A 24055-nucleotide genomic window follows, 5' to 3' on the forward strand; every position below is an offset into this window, starting at 1 on the left:
ACCAAGATCTTCAAAATCTGTCTTTCTGGAGTCCTCTTTGATGGTACTTTTTCTCTTCAGGATTTTCCCTTTCCTTAGAAAGGTCTTCGTGTGTGGGGGATTGAAGAGGCAACTTCCTGACCTCCCCTATGTCCTTGCAGGCTGGAGCAATAAAGGCCTCTGGGCATATAGCATGTTCCTTCCCTGCACACACACACACACAAACACACAGAATATCCCTAAGGAATTAGAATCACCGGCTGCCTTCCCCTTTCCTGCTGGATCCCCAAATGATGATGCTCTTCAGCCTAAACTCATGTCCCCTCTTTTCCCAGTGCCCCTCAATCCCAACCCTCAGTCCCTCCTATGCACACTGCTCCTCACTACCAACCAGAGCCTGCTCCTCTTCACCCTTCTCCTCTGTCCCAACCCACAGCCCCCTCCTATTCCCAGTGCACCTCAATCCCAACCCACAGGCCCCTCCTATTCCCAGCGCCCCTCAATCCGAACCCACAGCTCCCTCCTTCCCTCCAGCAACAGGTGCTTCAGACTCCCTAAGGAAGATTTTCTTGCAAGGTTTCCTGTATGAGTCTGCATGTGGAGTTTACAGTATGTTGGAAATATGTTGGATTGCTTGCCGAAATGATCACTTTTGGCTGGTGTTGGATTCCCAGTCTCCATCTTAATAGGGGCAGGAGAAATAAAGCGTTGTTATCCTTGTTGTGTGAATTGAGGGCAGCAAAATTGTGCTTGGCAGACCCCGATTGAGGGACTCACCCTCAATTAAATAGCACTTGCTAGGCAGGGGACATGGGTTCCAAAGCCAAGTGGACTGGGGTTTGGGTCTTAATACTAAGATTTAGGGGTCAGATCAACTTTAGGACAGAGTGGCTGTGGAGGGATGAGTGAGTCCCTAGACAACATAGTGAGTACGGTGCCTTCTTATTTTTCCCCTTTCCCACCCAGGATGGTAGATGGTACAGAGGCACCTCTGAGCTTGCACTGACTAAGGACAACAGCTGTGAGCGGGGTGCAGAGAGGGGATGGCTCATGTTAAAGGACTTTTGGTTGCTGGACTTATGAACCGTAGGGAGAAGGATACTGCCCAGCTTATTTGGGAATGGGTCTTTTCCTCATAGTTTATTTTTATGTGTTGGGGCTGCTGACATGACTTCTGCTAACCCTGGGCTTATATTGCAATGTAGACATACCCTGAGAGTTCATCTATACTGTGACAAAATCCCTTTGGCTCGGCTGGCCTGGATGATCTGATTTGGGCTCCTGGGGTTCAGACTGGAGCCCAGGCTCGGAAACCCTCATCCCTCGTGGGGTCTCGGAGGCTGGGCTCAAGCCCAAGTGTCTACATTGTAATTTTATAACCCTGCAGCACAAGCCCCATAAGTCTGAATCAACTGACCCAGGATTTGAGAATAGTGACTTGGGTGTGTTAATGACAGTGTAGACATAATGCTAGGCTATGTCCACACTGCAATGAAACACCCAGGGCTGCCCCATGCCATCTCAGGCTCCCAGGGCTTGGGCTGTGGGGTGGTAAATTTGCAGCGTAGACATCTTGGCTCAGGCTCAATACTGGGCTCTGGACCCCACAAGGCTGGGAGGGAGTTTAGCAAGTGAAAAAGGTAAAATGGCAGTGAAGTATTACCATGGACTCAATGGCATTTCTCCATTGGTCTGTCTGCTTTGGGGCAGGACAATAACACGTATTGCTGCATTTGTTATTTCAAAGGGTGGTTTACGATTTTCATTCTCACACACACTGCACAAAGCAGGACTCAACTCTCAGTGTAAACTAAATGAGCTGCTCACAGATTCTGGCAGTCACAATGAGCCATTTGGTGTGAGAGCCCAGACCTGACCCTGTCCCAGAGGGAGGGGATCATCTGTGAAAGGATGGAATACTGACCTATCAGCTCTTAACTTCCAAACTTTCAGTAACTCTATTATCAGTGCCTGTGAGTGTAATTTAAACCATAAAAACAGCTGTACTGGGCTGGACCAAAGGCCCACTCAACTCTGTGTTTTGTTCTCTGACAGAAGCCAATACCAGGTACTCCAAGAGTTACTCAACAAGGCACAACTGGGAGTTAAACCCAGAATCTCTGGTTTACAAGCCATGGTACTTGACTATAGTTAAGGCACACTGTCTACCCACACTTGACTCCTTGTCAGCCCCACCAGGGCCTGACAACCTTTGCATGTGTTTGGATTCTGCAAAGCAGAGAAGTAGGTGAACTTTTCCTTGCAACCTGTGTATGTGTGAATATTTGGCCAGGTCTGCACTACACAGTTATTTCAGAATCATTATATTGCTCAGATGTGTGAAAAACGCACAATGCTCCCTCGGTCAGCAGCTTGTGGCTGGTGTACAAACTGCAATGCCACGTCTGGCGACAAAACTGCCCTGTTCTGATGACAAAATAAAACCACCTCGACGAGAAGTCTAGAGCTTTTTGCAGCAAACTTCAAGCGACAAATTGCCAGTGTAAATGCTGCTGGTCATTATATCATCATAACTGGCCTCCACCAGTATCCCACAATGCCTGCCGTGAACTTGCCTGCCCTGCATTCCTGCTACAGAGGCTGCTCCCCTCCCCTTTCATAGATCCAGAAAGTTCTAACAGCTGAGCGGCTATCTACACTGGGATTAGGTTGATAGAACTGCATTGCCAGCAGGGCTGCTCCAGGCACCAGCATTCCAAGCTGGTGCTTGGGGCGGCAATCTGCAAGAGGCGGCTGTCCCCCTTGTTTTGCCCCCAAGCAGTGCACCGAATTGTCGCCGCGGATGGCGGGGGCAGTCCGTATGCCCTTAACGCGGCAGGTGCTTTTCCATGGCGGCTTCAGCTAAACATAGAAACTGCAGCCAAATTGCCGCCACCGCGGAAACCCGCCTGCCGCCCTAAGGGCACAAGGACTGCCCCCCCGCCCTCCTGCGCCCGCAGCGGCAATTCGGTGTGCTGCTTGAGGCGGCGAAAACTGTAAAGGCGGCCCTGATTGCCAGCCTAAGTAATGTAATTACACCAACCTAATTTGTAGTGTAGACCTGTCCAAAGAATCACACACACACCTTGGGAGCAAAACTTCACCTGCCCCTCTGCTTTACAGCATCCAAACATGAGCAACACTTGTCAGAGCCCAGTGGGGATTGGCAGAGAGTCAGGTGTAGGCAGACATGATGCTTTAAATAACAGCAGGCACCGTGGCTTAGCTGGTTAAAGTACTTATTTTGTAAACAGGAGATCCTGGGTTCAACTCCCAGTGGTGCCTTGGGGAATGGTTTTTAGGGCACCTAGTATTGGCTACTGTCAGAAGACAAGATTCAGAGCTAGGTGGACCTATGGTTTAAATTACACTCACAGGCACTGATAATAGAGTTACTGAAAGTTTGGGTGTTAAGAATTGATAGGTCAGTGGTCCAGTCCCCTCAATGCGGTTTTACCATTTCCATTTGCTAAACTCCCTCCCAACCTCTATAAAATTACAGTGAAGACATATGGGCTTGAGCCCAACCTCTGAGGCCCCACGAGGGGTGAGGGTTTTTGAACCCAGGCTTCAGCATGAATACAAATATCTGCACCACAGTTTTTAGCCTCTCAGCTTTACGTCCAGGAGTCCAAGTCAGATGACCCAGGCCAGCCCTGCTGCCATCTTTATCCCAGGAGAGATGGACTCTAAGGGTACGTCTCCATTGCAATGGAAGCCCAGGTGTGGCATGCTGTGCTCAAAGCAGCACCTGGAAGCCCCATATTCACCACTCTCATATAATGATGACATGGTTAGTACAAAGTCTGCCTTGTGAGCAGGGGAGGCCTTAGGCACCAGCAAATCAAGCACCTGCTTGGGGCAGCCCATTTGCAGAAGCGGCATGGGAGCTGAGAACCAACAGGGGGCTTCCCTCCCCCTGGAGTGTCCTGTTTTTTGAATGTAAAAATATGGTCTCCCTATCACTCTTCACTCACAGCACCCTGCTGCATGAGGCCCCTCCTTCTTTTCCAGTTGGTAGTGGCCAAGGGAATGCTGGGAAATGTAGTTCTTTCCCTGCTCAAGGGCTGGCTCTATAGGCAGGGAGCTAACCAAAGAACTACAGCTCCCAGAGCCCCCTATTGGTTCTCAGCTCCCATGCTGCTCCTGCAAATGGGCTGCCCCAAGCAGGTGCTTGCTTTGCTGGTGCCTAGAGCCGCCCTACGGGGGGGGGGGGGTGACGCTCCGGCTCCCCAGGGGCAGGGCAGCCTGACCTGCAGTCCAGCCTGTGCACCTCAGGCTGCCGTGAGCGCCATCTTGTGACTGAAGCCAGAATTGCAGGGTCAGTTCCAGCTCAGCCTGAAAGCCTCAGCTGACAGGGAACATCCTGCTTCAGGGCTGGCTCCTGGCTTTTTGCGCGCCCCCCTTCTCCAAAAAAAGGGGGGACATGGGCTGGAGTGCCGCCCCCAAGCACATCCTTGGAGCACTGGTGCCTGATCCCAGCACTGGAAATGGAACCCAGGAGTCCTGGCTCCCAGCTCCTCTTCTTCTAACCACTAGACCCCACTCCCCCCCTTTTGGGGAGCCAGGATTCCTGGGTTCTAGCCCCATCTCTGGGAGCAGAGTGGGGTCTAGTGGTTAGAGCAAGAGGAGCCAGGACTCCTGGGTTCTACTCTCAGTGCTGCTGTGTCACCCTGGACCTCTGTTTCTCCTCCCACTTTTTGGGTATGGAGCCTGTAAAGTCTCTGGGGCATGGCCTGTTTCTCGCTGTGTCTGGGCAGTGCCCGGCCCAACGGGGCCCTGATCTCAGCTGGGGCAGGGACTGTCTCTGTGTCTGTGCAGCCCCTGGCACAACAGGGGTTTGACTCTGCCCCGCTCTCTGTAAGTGCTGCTGTTATACAGATAAATAGTCATGATACTAAAAGGCGTGGCAGTGCGTGAGTGCACCACCATTGCCATGCAAGGGGAAAGCCAGTACAGATTACCGGGGCCCGGTGGTCCAGAAGAGGGCCCAGGGCCTGGTTTCCCTGGCTTCATTGCCCTGTTTAGCTGGTCCACTCTTGCTGGGGGGGCCTGAAAAATTTTTTCATCGGGGCCTAAATCCACTTTCAGCTGCCCTGAGGGTATGGGGGGACTTGCCCCCCTTCACGGAGCATGGGGGCATCAATAGGCACCTATGCATGGTCCCCCCAAGCAGGGCCAGGATGGAAATAAGGGGCCTGTGCCCCCCAACATGGAGAATCTGGGGTGCAACCTTGCTTAACGGGTCAGTCTGTCCTTTCTCTGACTGTCCCATTCCAGCTTCAACTAGCGTTTGTGTTTCATTCGTTCTTTTTCATTCCTTTCCTTCTCTAGCATGTATGTTCTTGCTTTCTTTTTTCCCCACTATCTTTCATGCTCTTCCTTTCTTTCCTTCTTTTCCTGTTTTTTTCTCTCCCTTTATTTCTTTCTCCACCTTACATGTTCTTTTCACTCTCGCTTTCTCCCTGGTTATTTTTTTCACTCGCTCTTTTTACTCGCTCTCTTCCAAGCCAAGCAAGTTCTCCTCGCACACGGATTTTGACAGGTTTTCCTCCTGATCACTGAGTGTATTAAGCACGTCTTCAGTGGGTGTTTGGCATGCCAGGGAGCAGGCTAGCCAGGCGTCTTTGTGGCTGTCTGCTGGCCACGCATAAACATGGTCCTCCCCTTCTCTTGCCCCTCCCTCAGTTGCTCTGTAGCTTTTAAGCCTTCCCTTGGAGCTGTCAGCACCAGTCGCCTCTGCTCTAGGAGCCCAGAGCAGAAAAGGTGTGTTGGGCTCCAGACTGGGACTCTTCCTCTGTCCTGCCTAGCCCTGACTATTAAGCCTGGCCCTGGCACTCCTTCCTTCAAGCGCCATGTGGACAAGAGGGAACATGTGGCTGCAAGCAAAATGGCCAAACTTGTGAGCATCAGGTGAAACTGTGAGAATCCCAAGCATCTGGTCAAACCACAGGACTGCAGGCATCAGCAACCTGGGTAGTAAGTTCTAGAGCCCCAACCCATTGGGGCCCTCACAACCAGGCTCTAGAGGGCAAGTCACCCAGCAGGAGGAGAAAGATTTGCTCTTACCCAGCTGGAAACAGGGAAGTTGAACACTGTGAGCTCCAGGGGTTTGCCACAAGGTCCCACTGAGATTTGAATTCAGATTGCAGGATTCAGAGTCCTAAGTGCTGCCCGGTATACCATGGCACCAGCTTGTGCTGCTGTCTCTGCACATCGCTGACCCTCACGGGGCCAGCTCGTGTCAGGGACTGTTGGCCCCTTACTAAAGCTCAGCGGGTTTTTGGTTGGCCAGTTCCCAGTACCAATAGAAGGGGGAAGGATCAATAGGAAATCAGGACCCTAAGACTGATAGTCCCCAGGAGCAATAGGGAGAGGCCAAAGTTAGCCCAACTGACAGGCCAGGCAGTGTAATGAGGGAGTCACCAGGGCAGGGGATCCATCATGTGTGTGAGCTGGAACTACCTGGGCCAGAGTGGGACCCAGCTAAGGAGAAAGCAGGAGCCCGAGAAGAGGCGAGGAGCAGAGCTGTGCCAGCCAGGAAGAAGCAGAGCAGATCCATGCTAGGAACTGAGCCGGAGCAGCATGAGCCACAGAAGCTGCCCAGGGAGCAGATCTGTGCTGGGAGAAGAGCTGCAGCAAGTAGAGCCAGAGAGGTCAGAGGAGGAGACCAGGGAGCTGGAGGCAGAGCCGCAGCAGCACTGGGGCTGGAGGTGGTTGCAGTGAGCAGCTTGAGAGAGTGAGAGGGACCCTGGGCAGAAGGCTCAGCACAAGCAGATGCCACCAATCAAGAGGCCTTGCAGGCCAGACCTTCGGGGGTGGGGGGATCATATCCCCTATATGGGGGCTGACACTGGGAACAAGGGTCCTGTCAGCTAGAGCATGTGGCACTGCCAGAGCAAGTGTCCGGCCCGTGGTGTCCCTGCAGCACAGCCAGGGCCTGGGAAGGAGACCTGGGACAGGTGAGGGAGAGACTGTGACCTGCCCTGACACTCCAGAGATGCTGGTTGTGCTCTCCCTGCACCACAGAACAGGGTAATGTGTTTTCCTTTAATCTTTCCTTGTGTTTTACATTAATTGCTGGGTAATAAATTGTATTTGCTTGAAGCAATGCAATGCAATGATGAGTGGGTCAGGGAAGTGCCCAGAGTGGAGAGAGTACCCCAGAGTGGGGACACTGTAGCCCTGTTCAAGTGAGCACGACAAGATTGGGGATCAAGCCCCCCAGGATTTCTGGGCCCAGCCTTGTTGGGGTTATGAGGACTCTGCCACACGTGAGAGTAGAAAGAGCGTCCTTGGGGTCAGACAGGCCTCTGGGTAAGCGGGTGGGGACTCAGATCCTTTCTTTGGCCAGTTGCACCAGGGTCATGTATAAACCAGGGAAGTTCCCCACAATAGCCTGACCTGAACCCCCTGTACACTTGCCCTCTGTACTCATTGCTTCTCTGTCTCTCTTCCCTTCATCTCTGCTGCTCTCCCTCTGAGTTTTCTCAGCACCTGGCCCCACAGCTCTTCCTCCCAATCAGAGACTGCTTGTGCTAGGCCTGCTCCTGTGGATGTGGCCTCTCTCCTGATTCCTGAGGAAAGGAACCTTTCCAGGAAATGGCCATGGATTCTGGGAATCTGCATGTGGCTGGTGGACAGCACCAGGAATCATTTGGCTCCTGGCACTTAAGGCCACTTAAAAGCTGAGTGTTTAGACAGGGGCTTGAACCCTGGATCTTCACATTAAAAGCCTGATGTTTTACCAACTGAGCTAGTTGAAACCATTTTTCCCATTCACCACAAGAGCAAGCAGGTAGGCAAAGGAGGCAAAAAAAGTCCCAGGAACCCCTCCTCTTTTTCTGCACATCCACTGCCTGTCAGAAGGATTCCTCCTCTTCCTCCCTCTTGTGCCTCAGTGTGACTAAATCTCCACACCTAGACAGCTGGTCCATCTGCTGCACCCCAATCCCCCCATGCCTGAGCCTCCCTGCCAAAGCCGTGCACCTGGCTCCATAGAATTAAGTCTCACGTGTTGCTGGGAACTCGACTTCTTGTGCCCGGAGAGTCTCGGCCCCTCTCAGTAGATGACCTGAGAAACACAATGTTCGACTTTTCCAAAGAAGTGCTTGGAGGGGGGTTTTTCATGTTACCATGTGATCTAATGGATGTCATAACATAATTCCCAGATTTGGACCTTAGCGTCCAAAATATGGGTGTTAGCATGAAAACCTCCAAGCTTAGTTACCAGCTTGGACCTGGTAAAGCTGCCACCACCCAAAAAATTAGAGTGTTTTGGGGCACTCTGGTCCCCCTCAAAAACCTTCCCTGGGGACCCCAAAGATCCAAATTCCTTGAGTCTCACAACAAAGGGGAATAAACCATTTCCCTTCCATCCTCCAGGTGTTCCCTCCCTGGGTTCCTGGAGAGATATACAGAAGCAAGCTCCGTGAATCTAAACAGAGGGATTCCACCCTCTCTATTTCCAGTCCTGGAAAACACAAGTACCGAGAGAGAGCTAATCTCTCCTCTTCCTCCCTCACCCAGAGGGTATGCAAAGTCAGGCTAGTAAATCTAACACACACAGATTTCCCCCTGACTTCTTCCTCCCACCAATTCCCTGGTGAGCTACAGACTCAATTCCCTGGAGTTCCCCACTAAAGAAAAACTCCAACAGGTCTTAACAAGAAAGCTTTATATAAAAAGGAAGAAAAAATACATAAAAATGGTCTCTCTGTATTAAGATGACAACTACAGGGTCAAATGCTTAAAAGAAATATGAATAAACAGCCTTAATCAAAAAGAACACAATTCAAAACACTCCAGCAAAACACTCCATGTAAATACAAAAAAAAAAAACATATAAACCACTATCCTTTCTGTACTTACAACTGGGAAACAGAAGATTAGAAAGCAGGAGACAGAAAAATCCTTACCAGAGCCGAGAGGGACAGACACAAGACAAAGGACTCACACACAAACTTCCCTCCACCCAGATTTGAAAAAGTCTTGTTTCCTGATTGGTCCTCTGGTCAGGTGTTTCAGGTTACTCCTTTCCAGGTAAAAGAACATTAACTCTTAGCTATCTGTTTAAGACAATGGATAAGGTGTCTGAGTGTGGATCAGAAGATTGAGGGTGTGAGTCCCTTGGTGGTTGTGTTTCTGCAGTTTTACCATTGTACTGAAAGTCCTGCTCCCTTCAGGGCTGGAACCTCTTCTTGGCTGCTCTGGCTTCAGCTAGAGCCCCAGGAAGGAGTTGGGGGGTGGGCATCACAAAGGCTGGGACATGAGACCCAGGCGCTTCCAGTCTAGCCTTTGCCCTTCCTGATTTGCCAAAGAAAATGGGCGGCTGCCCGGGCTAGCGTGTGCGCCTGTCCCTGTGCTGGAGGGTACTTGCTACATAGCGTCTTCGGAGCCTGGGTGTTTCTCTGCTTCCTGCCAGCTGGGGAAAAGCCTCTTGGGGTAAAATCTCCTGCCCCACTGCAAAAGTGAGCACCTTGAGTGGGATAGTCAGAGGCCATACCATGGGAGCTGGCCCTGCTTTCCTACCATCTTGTGATGTTATCCACAGAGCATCAGCAGCTGCCTCACATGCTGGTGACCTTCAGTGGGTGTTTGGCATGGCAGGGAGCAGCCTGCCTGGGTGTTTTTGTGCCTATCTGAAGACCACACATAGGCATGGTCCTGCCCTCCTCTAGCCCTGACCTCAGTTACTCTGTGGCTTTTAAGCCTTCCCTTGGAGCTGTCAGCACCAGCTGCCTCTGCTCTAGATGCCCAGAGGAGGAGAGATGTGCTGGGTCACTTTTACAGATGCCCCTTCCCTGGTACTGCCCTTGTTCAGCTGCCCAGAGGAGCTTCCATCCCCAATCCCTGCCTGTCACTGCCCAGCAGCCCTCTGGCGCCATTTCTGAGGGCTACCCTGCCTCACTTTCTTCCTACCATGTTGGGAAAGACAGTTCTCATCATTAAAGGTCAGGTGGGCCAACTAGGGGCAGAAGCCTGTTCTCTGTTTTCCTACTGCAGAGCCCACGCTCAGGAACTCATTTAGGTGCAGGCACTGCTTTGCTCCCGGAAAACAAGCCACCCCTGCACAAAGAGGGATGACAGGGTCTGCCAAAGCCCAGGATTGGACCACAGACCTTTAGCTTTTCAGTCTAATGCTCTCCCAATTGAGCTTCTTTGGCATCTACATTTGTGTATTTTGGCCTGTTGCTTCTCTATCTGGGATGTTTTTGTCAGCAGTTGCAGACAAAAAGGACAAGAAAACAATTGGCTGCTCCACACCCCGACTGGAGGAACCCGGCACCGTTAGCTGTGGTGAATAAGAAGTGTCTGTTGGCTGACAGGGCCTGTCCCCGAGAAGCTCAGGGCAATGGAGAGGCTCAGGGCAGCCTGCCTTGCCATTAGCAGAGGGCAGGCACTAGGACAGCAGTTCTGCCCAGAATCACTCTACTCCAGCAGCAGGAGCAGGCAGGGTACAGGTGCACACTGCTTTTTGTCAGGCAGGGACACCACAGTGGGGGACATGCAAGGGGAGGGGTGGCAGGAAGGGGCCTGGGCCCAATCCAGGAAGGCCAGGGGAAGAGATCCAGCTCCAAACATTGCTGGAGCAGGGCCCCCAGCCCTGAATATTCCTAGAGCCAAAGCACTGCAAATGTATATAACCTGCCACCTATGGCCACAAGCCAACACAAGGTCCCAGTGAGATTTGAACTCAGATTACAAGATTCAGAGTCCTGAGTGCTGCCCATTACACCATGGGACCAGCTTGTGCTGCCTTCTCTGCACATCGGTGACCCTCGTGGGGCTGGCTTGTGTAAGGGGGCTCTTGGCCCTTTACTAAAACTTAGTGTGGGGGGGGCGCGGGGGTTGGTTGGCTAGTTCCCAGCACCAATAGAAGGGGGAAGGATCAATAGGAAATCAGGACCCTGAGACTGACAGTCCCCAGGGACAATGGGGAGAGGCCAAAGCTCCAAGTTAGCTGCACTGACAGGCCAGGCAGTGTAATGAGGGAGTCACCAGGCCAGGAGGTCCCATCCTCCATGTGAGCTGGAACTGCCTGGGCCAGAGTGGGGCAGAGCTAAGGAGAGAGCAGGAGCCTGAGAAGAGCCGGGGAGCAGAGCTGTGCAGGTGTAGTGCCAGAAACTGCTGCATGAAGGAATATGCAACCTGTAGCAGTTAGTGATACCTGAGGTTGTTCTTATTTGTTGACTTGTCCTAACTGGCTAAAACTTGACAGTGGTTTCTCTAGCAAAGGCCAGTCCCTGGCCCCTTGGTCCAGACATCCTCCTTCATATCAGGCTAGGGTGACCAGATGTCAAGGATGAAATATCGGGATGTGGGGGGCAGAGCAAAAAAAAAAAAAAAAGCCGGAAGGCCCCCCCGCCGCCAAGCGGAAGTGGCACAGCCCCATCTCCAACCAACTCTCGGCTCCAACCCCTGCTACACCCCCAGCTCCCCCATCCCCTCACTCCTGGGCCCAGCCTGGGCTCCGAGCTCTGCAGCCGAGCCATGATCCGGGCCCCTCCTGCAGCTCCCGGGCAAGGGGTGAACCAGCAGCTCCCAGCAGGAGCGTGTCTGCCTCACTTGTGTCTCCGCCCCCCCGCCCACCAGGGCCCTGCCTGCTCCGTGCTGCCCCCAGCCCCACTGCGCTGCCCCGCAGGCTGAAGGGCTGGAGCAGCTTCTGCGCTGCGCTCCTGGCCATGGCCATGGCCTGTGTGCAAACCTGGGAGGGAGGAAGAATGCCGCGTGCTTGGGGAAGAGGCAGGGCCAGGGCGAGGATTTGGGGAGGGATCCAATGGGGCAGTGAGGGGGTGGGGCTGGGGGCAGGGCCAGGGCCGGGATATGGGGAGGGATCCAATGGGGGAATGAGGGGGTGGAGTTGGGGGGGCAAGTATCCATCCAGACTATGCCTGTGTGCTGGAGAAGAGGACAAAGTTATTTGTTTGTCCAGGGTCCCGACCAAACATCAGTCGGGACGCGGGACAAACAAGCAAATATAGGGACAGTCCCGATAAAATCGGGACGTCTGGTCACCCTACATCAGGCTTCAAGTTGAGAATCATTTCCCATTCCCGCTCTGTGGGAAGGGAGACTTTCTGTGCGACTGCACATGGCTAAACAAAGAAACAAACCCCCAGTCCCCCCCCCATGCTTTGGGAGCCAGGTTTGCAGTGGGAATTCTGTAGTTCAGATGACTTCACAGCTGGTCATTGTGATTCTTTACCAGTTTATCTGGCAGTGGGGCATTTTTTTCACTCACAGCTGTGATGGCTGAGTGGTTAAGGTGTGGGAGTTGAACTCCAATAGGGTTTCCTTGTGCAGGTTTGAATCCTACTCAGCAGTGAAGCCTGTGTTTTAGCCAGTCTCTCACCCGGGCAACACCTCTGTACAACCCCTTGAGACACTCTCAATTCTCTCCTCACCCCAAATAAATCCTGTTCTGCTCCTTTCACAGAGATCCCTGGGGCACCACCTCACACTGTGTCCTTGAGGGGCCAGGCAAACTCTCAGCACCTGAAGCCTCTGGCACTCACCTGGTGCCCCATGGATCAGGCATAGCCCTGGTTCTGCTCCTCTCTCTAGAGTGCGAAGGAAGCCAAGTCAGCAACTCCATGGGAGCTATGGGGCCACAGAACCAACAGAGAAAAAATAGGTGCTCAGCACCCACTTACAGCCACCTTCCCCCCCCACACACACATACTACAGGCCTTGCTGACAAGCTCCTCCTCTTCCCTTTCAGTGCCTCCCACTTGCCAGTGATCAGCTGTTCAGAGGGGTGCAAGAGGCGCTGGGTGGGGAGGGGAAGGATCAGGGACGGGAAGAGGTGGGGGTGGGAGAGGAATGGGGCAGGATGGGAAGAGATGGGGTGGGAGCTTGGGGGAAGGAGTGGAGTGGGGGCAGGGCCTGGGGAAGAAAGGGGGGGTTTCTCCCAGACCTCAGACCCCTCTAGGGCCAGCCCTAAAGGGAAGCACTGACTATTACAGTGACAATAAAACTGACCAGCATTGGGGGGAGACAGAGGGAGATCCAGACTCATCAGGTCTCTTCTCTCCCCCACGGTGAGCCAGACACTGCTCTCTCCTGGCTCTCACTCTAGCAGCTGGACACTAAGGAGCCATTTCCCCACAGGAAGTGCATTGAGTGCCCCTGTGGTGCTGGGGGGGCTGGCGCTTCTGCTGCCTGTGGGGCTGGCAGGGGGGTTGATGTCTGCACAGACTCTCAGCTGCCAGGCCGGAGGGGGCACTTGGGACCTTGCCAGGCTGGCTCAGTGAAGACGAGGGGTTGACAGAGCAATACAGATGATCTCCAGAGCACGGAGCAGCATCCGCCCATGCAGCCAGGCAATGAGCATTTATCACAGCCTGGAGCCAAGGGGGAGGTGGCAGCTGCTGTTCCAGCTCCTGGGGGACAGGCCCTGTCAGCCAACAGCCACTTCTTACTCACCACAGCTAATGGTGACGGGTTCCTCCGGTGGGGGTGTGGAGCAGCCTTTTGTTTTCCTGTCCTTTTTGTCTGCAACTGCTGACAAAAACATCCCAGACAGAGAAGCAACAGGCCAAAACATTCTTGTACAATTGCCAAAGTAGCTCAGTTGGGAGAGTGTTAGACTGAAGATCTAAAGGTCCCTGGTTCAATCCCAGGCTTTGGCAAGCCCTGTCATCTCTCTTTGTGCAGGGGTGGCTTGTTTTCTGGGAGCACAACAGTGCCTGCACCCAAGGTGAGTTCCTGAGCTTGGGCTCTGCAGTAGGCAAACAGAGAACAGGCTTCTGCCCCTAGTTGGCCCACCTGACCTTTAATAATGAGAACTGTCTTTCCCAACATGGTAGGAAGAAAGTGAGGCAGAGTTGTCCTCAGGAACGGTGCCAGAGAGCTGCTGGGCAGTGACAGGCAGGGATTGGGGATGGAAGCTCCTCTGTGCAGCTCAGCAAGGGCAGTACCAGGGAAGGGGCATCTGTAAAAGTGACCCCACACACCTCTCCTCCTCTGGGCACCTAGAGCAGAGGCAGCTGGTGCTGACAGCTCCAAGGGAAGGCTTAAAAGCCACAGAGCAACTGAGGTCAGGGCTAGAGGAGGGCAGGACTATGCCTATGTGTGGCCTTCAGACAGGCACAAAAACACCCAGGCAGGCTGCTCCCTGCCATGCCAAACACCCACTGAAGGTCACCAGCACGCAGGGCAGCTGCTGATGCTCTGTGGATAATGTCACAAGTTGGTAGGAAAGCAGGGCCAGCCCCCATGGTGGGGCCTCTGACTGGTCCCAATCAGGGTGCTCACTTTTGCAGTGGGGCAGGAGATTTTACCCCAAGAGGCTTTTCCTGAACTGGCGAGAAGTAGAGAAACACCCAGGCTCTGAAGACCGTATGTAGCAAGCATCCTCCAGCACAGGGACAGGCGCACATGCTAGCCCAGGCAGCTGCCCATTTTCTTTGGCAAACTAGGAAGGGCAAAGGCTAGACTGGAAGCACCTGGGTCTCATGTCCCAGCCTTTGTGATGCCCATCCCCCCAGCTCCTTCCCAGGGCTCTAGCTGAAGCCAGAGCAGCCAAGAAGAGGTTCCAGCCCTGAAGGGAGCAGAACTTTCAGCACAATGGTAGAACTGCAGAAACACAGCCACCAAGGGACTTGAACCCTCAATCTTCAGATCCACACTCAGACACCTTATCCATTAGGCCACATGGTAACACCAAAAGAAACCCCTCCAAGCTCTTCTTTGGAAAAGTTGGACATTGTGTTTCTCAGGTCATCTACTTAGGGGGGCCAAGACTCTCTGGGCACAAGAAGTCGAGTTCCCATCAACATGTGAGACTTAATTCTATGGAGCCAGGTGCAGGGCTTTGGCAGGGAGGCTCAGGCATGGGGGGACTGGGGTGCAGCGGATGGACCAGCTGTCTAGGTGTGGAGATTTAGTCACACTGAGGCACAGGAGGGAGGAGGAGGAGGAATCCTGCTGACAGGCAGTGGATGTGCAGAAAAAGAGGAGGGGTTCCTGGGACATTTTTTGCCTCTCTTTTGCCTACCTGCTCGCTCTTGGGGTGAATGGGGAAAATGGTCTCAACTAACTCAGTTGGTAGAACATCAGGCTCTTAATCTGAAGATCCAACGTTCAAGCCCGTCTAGGCACTCAGCTTTTAAGGCACTCAGCTTTTAACCACTGTCCGAGGCCTCCTTCCCAGGTCCTGGCTGTGTGCAGGGACACCACGGGCCAGACACTTGCTCTGGCAGTGGCCACATGTTCTAGGTGACAGGACCCTTGTTCCCAGTGTCAGCCCCCATGTAGGGGATATGATCCCCCACCCCCGAGAGTCTGGCCTGCAAGGCCTCTTGATTGGTGGCATCTCCTTGCGCTGGGCCTTCTGCCCAGGGTCCCTCTCACTCTCCCAAGCTGCTCACTGCACCCACCTCCAGCCCCAGTGCTGCTGCGGCTCTGCCTCCATCTCCCTGGGCTGCTCCTCTGGCCTCTCTGGCTCCGCTTGCTGCAGCTCTTCTCCCAGCACAGATCTGCTCCCTGGGCAGCTTCTGTGGCTCATGCTGCTCCGGCTCAGTTCCTAGCATGGATCTGTTCTGGTTCTCCCTGGCTGGCGCAGCTCTTCTCCCTGCCTCTTCTCGGGCTCCTGCTTTCTCCTTAGCTGGGTCCCACTCTGGCCCAGGTAGTTCCAGCTCACATAGATGATGGGATTCCCTGCCCTGGTGACTCCCTCATTACACTGCCTGGCCCGTCAGTTGGGCTAACTTTGGAGCTTTGGCCTCTCCCCATTGCTCCTGGGGACTTTCAGTCTTAGGGTCCTGATTTCCTATTGATCCTTCCCTCTTCTATTGGTACTGGGAACTAGCCAACCAAAAACCCACTGAGCTTTAGTAAGGGGCCAACAGTCCCTTACATGAGCTGGCCCAGTGAGGATCACCGATGTGCAGAAACAGCAGCACAAGCTGCTGCCATGGTGTAATGGGCAGCCCTCAGGACTCTGAATCCTGCATCTGAATTCAAATCTCAGTGGGACCTTGTGGCAAACCCCTGGAGCTCACAGTGTTCAACTTCCCTGTTGCCAGCTGGGTAAGAGCAAATCTTTCTCCTCCTGCTAGGTGACTTGCCCTTTAGAGCCCAGTTGTGAGGGCCACAATGGGTTGGGGCTCTAGAACTTACTGCCCTGGTTGCTGATGCCTACAGTCCTGTGGTTTGACCAGCTGCTTGGGATTTTCACAATTTCTCCTGATGCCCACAAGTTTGGCCATTTTGCTTGCAGCCACATGTTCCCTCTTGTCCACATGGCGCTTGAAGGAAGGAGTGCCAGGGCCAGGCTTGATAGTCAGGGCTAGGCAGGACAGTGGAAGAGTCCCAGGCTGGAGCCCAACACACCTTTCCTGCTCTGGGCACCTACAGCAGAGGCGGCTGGTGCTGACAGCTCCAAGGGAAGGCTTAAAAGCTACAGAGCAACTGAGGGAGGGGCAAGAGGAGGGGAGGACCATGCTTATGTGTGGCCAGCAGACAGCCACAAAGACACCCGATCAGCCTGCTTCCTGCTCCCTGGCATGCCAAACCCCCACTGAAGACGTGCTTAATACACTCAGTGATCAGGAGGAAAACCTGTCAAAATGTGTGTGTGAGGAGAACGTGCTTGGCTTGGAAGGGAGTGAGAAAAAAGAGCGAGTGAAAAAAATAACCAGCGAGAGAGTGAGAGCGAAAAGAACATGGAAGGAAGAGAAAGAAATAAAGGGTGTAGGGATTGGTCCTGGCTGGCAAGCCACCAGAAACCGCCCCCTGCATACCCCATCTTGCCACAGAATGCAGACTCCGCACTATCATAGATTAGATAAGTACAGCACGCTCTGCCTACATGCAGCAGGTGAGGGGAAAAGGGGAAGAAAGAGTCCTCCACCAATGCGAAACAAGTAAACAAGGCTGTAAGTTATGCATGACACTGTAACTGAAAGAATAAAAAGGCTGCCACGCCTGACGACGGGGCGCCTTCCTGAGCAAACGAGCTGTCTGCGTCTGGTTCCTTCCCGCATCTGGTGACCCCGACGTGATTCCAGCCCTCCGTACCCACCGGCCGGTCGAGCCCTGGTGCACCACAGTGCGTCTTTGCGCACTCCCTCGTGAGTATGGGGGGGGACTTGTCCGTGCAGCAGAAGGCTCATGCGAGAGAGCTGGTTAAGTTACTCAAGGTAACCGGTCGCACAACAGCATCACAGCGACATGTGGAGGATTTGCTCCATGTTATAGAGGTTAAGTGCCCTTGGTACCCCGAGAGAGGGTCTCTCGAGGTTTCTGACTGGCAAAATGTAGGCAAACGGCTCCTAAAGGAGCCACGAGCGCCCATCCAACACATCTTGCTGTGGCAACACTGTGCAGAGGCAATCGGGCATTTGCGGAAGGAGGCACCCCCGCTTGCCTCTCCCACCCCTATCCCACATCCATCCTATGTCACGGAACCTAAACCCCCTTGTCCTGCCCCTAGGGCGACGGCTCCCAGTCCTACCCTCTCTGATCCCCCGTTACCGTCGCCTCCTTCTCCTTCTCCTTCGCCCTCGCCGGCTCAGAGCGCGGTGCAAGCCGCTCTCCAGCAGGCGATGGCGACAGACGCTTCCCCCTTGTTGGAGGAATGGGAGGGAGAATTCCCGGCCCTTTATCCAGTTACTTATATCTTGAACGAGGCCAGAGAGACAATTGCTTCACATCACCCGTTACCGTTCAAAGTTATTAGCGAGCTGAATAACGGAATTCGCCAATCCGGCCTTAAGTCCACTTATGTGGAGGGTCTCATTGAGGGGCTGGGCACAGTCTATGTTATGTTACCAATGGGCTGGAAACACCTGTTCCGAATGATTTTATCCCCCGCCCAGTATTGTCTATGGGACAGTGAGTTTCGGGCTGCGGCATTGGCCTGCTCCTCTGCACAGAACACTCCTGAACAAATTTATGGGTCGGGAGCGTTTGCGGAGGTGGAGGCGCAATTGCCGCTCCCGGCAGAATCCTTCAAACGCACTGCACTCTCCGTCATGCGAGCGTTTCGTCGCGTTCCCATGACTGGCAAGCCCTTGTCGTCATTCACTAGTATTAGACAAGGGTCTTCTGAGCCCTTTCATCAGTTTGTAGATAGATTAAAAGAAGCCATTGCCCAACAAATTGATAACCCAGAAGCCCAAGAAGAACTAATTCGTCGGTTGTCGGCAGAGCAGGCTAATGCCGATTGTCGCCGTATTCTCCAAACAGTCATTCACCGCGCGCAGTACTCTTTGGCGGATATGATCCAGGCTTGTGCCGAGGTGGGGACTCAGACCCATGCCATGGCGTTGCTTGCCGGAGCCTTGCGTGCCGGCAGCAAACCTCCGGGCAATTGTTTTAATTGCAACAAGCCGGGCCATTTTCGCCGAGAGTGCCGGGCGCCGGGGGGAGGAGCTAGCCGCGAGCGGGGACAACCACCAGGGGGAGGGGGTGGAAACCGCCCAAACAAAAAGTGCCCCAAGTGTAACAAAGGCTTCCATTGGGCTACTCAGTGCCGCTCTACCCCTTCGGGAAACTCCCAGTCGGCCCCCCCTCGGGCCCCGGTCTAACCGAGGGAGAGAGCGGTTTCCCTCCCCCTGCCACCTCTGGCAGTGCGGGTATCGATCTGGAAAACGCAGAAGACATGAATTCTCAGCTCCCCGGGGAGGTACTCCTGATGCCCACTCAACTTCGGGGCCCCCTCCCTCCTGGAACGGTGGGGCTTGTGCTCCCCCGTTCTTCCGCTCACTATAAAGGCATTATGACTGTCCCGGGGGTCATTGATGCTGATTATACTGGCACCATCTATGCCCAGTATTGGGGGCAGCTTCCGCTGTCCCTTAAGAAAGGGGAGTCCTGGTCCCAATTGTTGTTGCTTCCTTACTATTGTCCTGCAGTTTCCCTACAGGAACGTACAGGGGGATTTGGCTCCACACGCGCTGACCCCCTGCAACCCACCAACGGCGAAAAAGTAACAACTGACTCAACTTACCACCCTCAGGTCGCCGCCGTGCTCCAACACATACACAATCGTAAGCCTACCTGTTCTTATCAGATCCACGGTAAGGTTTTGACGGGGCTCTTAGACACTGGGGCTGACGTCTCAGTAATAGCAAACAAGGAGTGGGACCCTTCCTGGCCCTCCGAAGTGGCCCCTTCGGTGTGGGGTGTTGGAGGTAGCCAAGCCTCCAAACGAAGTAGCAACTGGCTACCAGTGGTGGACCCTGCCACACAACTAACAGTGGCTCAAATTAAACCCTGTATCCTTCCCATTGAGTTCAACCTGTGGGGCCGAGATCTCCTTTCTCAGTTAGGAGCTACGCTCGTACTTCCTTAAATTTATGCACCCATATCACAATCATTATTACAGCGAAAGCTGGACTGAAACCGAAATTTACACGGCTTTTGTTAGCCCCCTCCTTAGCAATGGCATACATTGTAATGATTCCAATCCAGCTGTACAAGATGCCTATAGAGTAATATGTGACCCCTCTCACCGTAGCCGGTTGTTTGTCCGGCGCTCTTACCCACAAACCTCCTGCCTTGCGGTCCTTCGCCCATTTCTGTATATTCGACAAATAGGAGGCCGCTTTGAAGTGTATTTTATAACCACCAACCCCAGCCACTCGCCTGCGGCGTTTTATGAGGAGGAGTATAGCGAGGACCGTAACTGGTGCCTAGCCTTAAGTGCCCTAAATCCCAACTGGGAACAGTTGGACCACCTCTATCGTGAATTTTTCCACCCCTGTAGTTAAAGTATTTTTCTCTGCCTTTATATGGCAGCTGCTTCCACCGCCTTGGCCCTCTCATGGAAACCTCATTCCCCTGTTTGGGTGGAACAGTGGCCCCTTCCCGCCGAAAAGCTGGCCGCACTCAATGCCTTAGTTCAGGAACAATGTACAGCCCGACACCTTGAACCCACCACCAGTCCCTATAATACTCCTGTTTTCGTGATAAAAAAGAAATCAGGAAAATGGCGGCTATTACATGATTTGCGAGCCATTAATAAAATCCTAGAGCCCATGGGCCCCCTGCAATGTGGCTCCCCAAATCCAAATCTTATCCCCCAAGGTTTCCAATTGGCTGTAATCGATTTAAAGGATTGTTTCTTCTCCATCCCGCTCCAGGACCAAGATAAAAAGTATTTTGCTTTTACCGTTCCTGTCCTTAATAATTCTTGCCCAACCCAACGCTATCAGTGGACTGTTCTCCCTCAAGGCATGCTTAATAGCCCCACCTTGTGCCAGCATTATGTAAACACTGCCCTAACCCCCTTTCGGCAAAAGTTCCCCTCTCTCCTTGTTTACCATTATATGGATGACATCTTGGTCGCTGCCCCTGTCCTCCCGAGGGAATGGCTTAGTCAATTGACCTCTTCTCTGCAGAGTTACGGGCTACAAATTGCCCCTGAAAAGGTTCAGCTCCATGAACCCTTTCAATATTTGGGCCATAAGCTTCATGCCACCTACTCCACACCAATCCTTCCTTCTCTTCAGCTTCCCAACCCTGTTACTTATGTGGTTCTACAACAACTTTTGGGAGCTATTAATTGGCTCCGCCCCTATTATCAAATTACCACTCAAACACTGCGTCCCCTCTTTATGGCCCTCACTCAAGGCAAACATCCTTCTGATCTTATTACCCTTTCTACTGAACAATTGGCTGTTTTAACTGCATTAAATCAGCTTTTAGCCCAACGCTGGGTGAACCGTGCCTGCGAGAATGTGCCACCAAAATTAATCTGTCTCTGTGACACCCTGCAGCCCTGCGCCATTGTGGCTCAGGAGCCTGCTGCTGCCCCGCTACATATTCTTGAATGGCTCTACCTCCCACATTCTCCTCCTAATACCTTGTCCCCCTTGGAGCTCATGATTGCCCAGCTAATTACCAAAGGCCGACACCGCTGTCGCGCCCTTTTTGCATTGGATCCTGTGGAAATTGTTCTTCCTCTCCCATTACGCGGCACCGAATCAGCCCTTGCTTTTTCTGATGCCCTCCAACTGGCTCTGGCAGGTTTTGTGGGTTCCCTTTCTTATCACACTAGCAAGGATCCCCGCTTACATGCCATTCGTCACATTCCCACTGTGTTTCGTAACCTTTGCCAACACACCCCTATAGCTGACGCACTTACAGTTTTTACTGATGGCTGCCCTACCCGCGGTGTGGTTTCTTGGCGTTCTGACGCACAATGGCATTCAAAATTTACTACTCCCCAAACCAGCCCTCAGCGAGCGGAACTTGCTGCTCTTTGCTTGGCCTTTTCTCACTTCCCTGCCATCCCACTCAATGTTATAACAGACAGTCTTTATGTTGCTAATGTTGGCACTGCTATAGCCGGAAGTTATGTTACTCCGCTCATGGAGCGGTCACTCCTTGCCCTCTTCCTTACCCTCCAGCAGTTGTTACGTGCCCGGACCCATCCATTCTTCATTGCACACATTCGTAGCCACCTTCCCCTCCCCGGGGCATTGTCTGAAGGCAACGCTTATGCTGATGCACAAGTGCGCATTTCCTGGGTTCACTCCCCTACCTCCAGCCACGCCTTTCATCATCAAAATGCTAAAGCGCTTGCTCAACAATTTTCCATCCCATTGGATAAAGCTAAGGCTGTTGTCCAACAATGCCCACAGTGTTCCTCCCTTCATTCCTACCCTCCCACTGGCGTTAACCCCCGCGGCCTCGGCGCCAATCAGCTTTGGCAGATGGATGTCACACGTTTTCCCCCTTTTTCCCCTTGGAATTTTCTTCATGTTACTGTTGACACTTACTCAGGTTACCTTTGGGCCACACCCCACAAAGGAGAACGTGTTCGACACGTTATCAACCATTTTGTTCGGTGCTTTTCTGTTATGGGCATCCCGGCCAAGCTCAAAACAGATAATGGGCCCGCGTACTGTTCTCAGCAATTCGCTGCCTTTTGCTCCCGTTGGGGCGTTGTGCACACCTTTGGCATCCCCTACAATTCACAGGGCCAGGCCATTGTAGAGCACGCCAACCGCACCTTAAAAACAGCTCTCCTCCAACAAAAAACAAAAGAGGGAATTCCGCCCACCTTGCCAGACAAGGAAGAGTGGTTAGCACACGTTTTATACACAATCAACCATTTAAATCTTGTTTTTGATGGCACCCATTATGTTTCCCGTTTACAAAAACATTTTAGGTGCAAGAAGGAACTCCCCGCCCCGAAAGTAACGTATCGGCAACTCCCCGGCACTACGTGGAGTGCCCCAGTTCCTTTGATTACCTGGGGGCGGGGATACGCGGCCGTCAGCACACCACAAGGACCGGTGTGGGTCCCAGCTCATTACATACGTCCGTGGAAGGAGGACCCCACCAGCGACCCACAGCATGGCGTGGCACCAGGGCCTTAACAATCCTATTCCCAACTTTAATCCGCTGGTGACCATAACAGTGACTTTGTCTCAAGAGCGACGCCACGGTACTCCCAATGCTCCAGTAACGTGGGGACAAATAAAGTCCCTCTCCCAGCAAGCTGAACACCTGCTGGAACAACAAGATAAGGAAAAGTCCCCAGAAAATTTGTTAACTGCCCTCATTGCTTGTTTGAATGCTAATTCTTGTGTTTTGTTGAGCATAATGATATTTGTTGTTTGTCTGCCCTTGGGGTCTGAGGCAGCAATGCATCCCCCATATTCCCCAGCCACCAATGTATGGGAGGTCCTGGCTCTTTCCATTAATCGTACTGATTTTTGCCTTTCCCAGCAAACAGCGGTAGGACAATTACTTGGTACATGCCTTATCCCAGTTTGCCATGATGCCAATGAGATAGAAAAAAGTACCTGGTTTTACTCCAGCCTAGAAAGCAACACCACAATTAAGAATTTGGGCTTTTCAGCCTATCATAATTGGGGACCCCAGTCCCAACGCCTTCCAAATGGGGCTGTTCAGTTGCTTACCCCTTATGTTGCTGATTTAAATGCTAGCTGTGCACGTATGACCAATTGCACGGCGCACACCTGTGTCACTCTCCCTGCCACCCCCCTTAATTGTTCCAGGCCATATAATATCTCTTATCTTTACAAGCACATAAAATTGCCCCCTGGATGGTTCTGGACATGCACTGACCGAACCTTTAATTACATCCCAGCTAATCTTACTGATGGCACCTATTGCTGCATCAGCCGCCTGTCCCTTATTCTTATTCCCCGGTCCGAGCATACATTACGAGCAAAGCGTTCGTATACTCGGCTGTCAGCTGATTGCGATTCCAAAGTCGAGCTTCTGTCCAAAACCGAATATGTGGCCCTGGCTGCCTCCTTAGTTGGTATACCTGGCTTAACAATTAGTAATAGTAGAAATCTTAACCGATTGGCTTGTTCAGCAGTTAAAGCCCTCAATGCCACGTCTATTGCAGTGGCATTGCTTAATGAAGAACAGACTGAGTTACGCCATGGAATTTTGCAAAATAGGGCTGCTATCGATTATCTTTTGCTTCTGCATCATTATGGTTGTGAAAAAGTTAATGATATGTGTTGTTTTAATATCTCTGATCACTCTCATGCTATCGATAATCAATTAGCCACAATTAAGAATCTAACTGCTCAAATTCAAATTAACAATGACCCGTTTTCCTTCTGGTGGGACTGGCTATCTAGCTGGCTGCCGGGATGGGGTTGGTTACATCAGCTAATAACCTATGGAGGACTCTGCCTTTTATTCCTCGTACTCGCCTGCTGTGGCATTCAGTGTATCCCCTCCTTAATTTCGTTGTGTACCCAAGGGTGCCCATGGTCCAAACAAAAGCCTGTCCTCTCTTTCTAAAAGAAAAGGGGGAGATGTAGGGATCGGGCCTGGCTGGCAAGCCACCAGAAACCGCCCCCTGCATACCCCATCTTGCCACAGAATGCAGACTCCGCACTATCATAGATTAGATAAGTATAGCACGCTCTGCCTACATGCAGCGGGTGAGGGGAAAAGGGGAAGAAAGAGTCCTCCACCAATGCGAAACAAGTAAACAAGGCTGTAAGTTATGCATGACACTGTAACTGAAAGAATAAAAAGGCTGCCACGCCTGACGACGGGGCGCCTTCCTGAGCAAACGAGCTGTCTGCGTCTGGTTCCTTCCCGCAAAAGGGAGAGAAAAAAATAG

The 24055-nt window shown here is 52.7% G+C and overlaps 2 non-coding genes across 2 annotated transcripts; both read left to right on the forward strand.

Annotated features, from left to right (window-relative positions):
• The first annotated feature begins 3190 nt into the window (after positions 1–3190).
• On the forward strand, positions 3191–3264 carry TRNAT-UGU. Its single transcript has one exon. It is a non-coding gene; the product is annotated as a tRNA-Thr (tRNA).
• Positions 3265–13540: 10276 nt separating this feature from the next.
• TRNAF-GAA lies at positions 13541–13613 on the forward strand. The gene has a single exon. It is a non-coding gene; the product is annotated as a tRNA-Phe (tRNA).
• The last annotated feature ends 10442 nt before the right edge of the window (positions 13614–24055 follow it).

Source organism: Gopherus evgoodei, chromosome 13 (assembly GCF_007399415.2).
Source record: "Gopherus evgoodei ecotype Sinaloan lineage chromosome 13, rGopEvg1_v1.p, whole genome shotgun sequence".
Lineage (NCBI taxonomy): Eukaryota > Metazoa > Chordata > Testudines > Testudinidae > Gopherus > Gopherus evgoodei.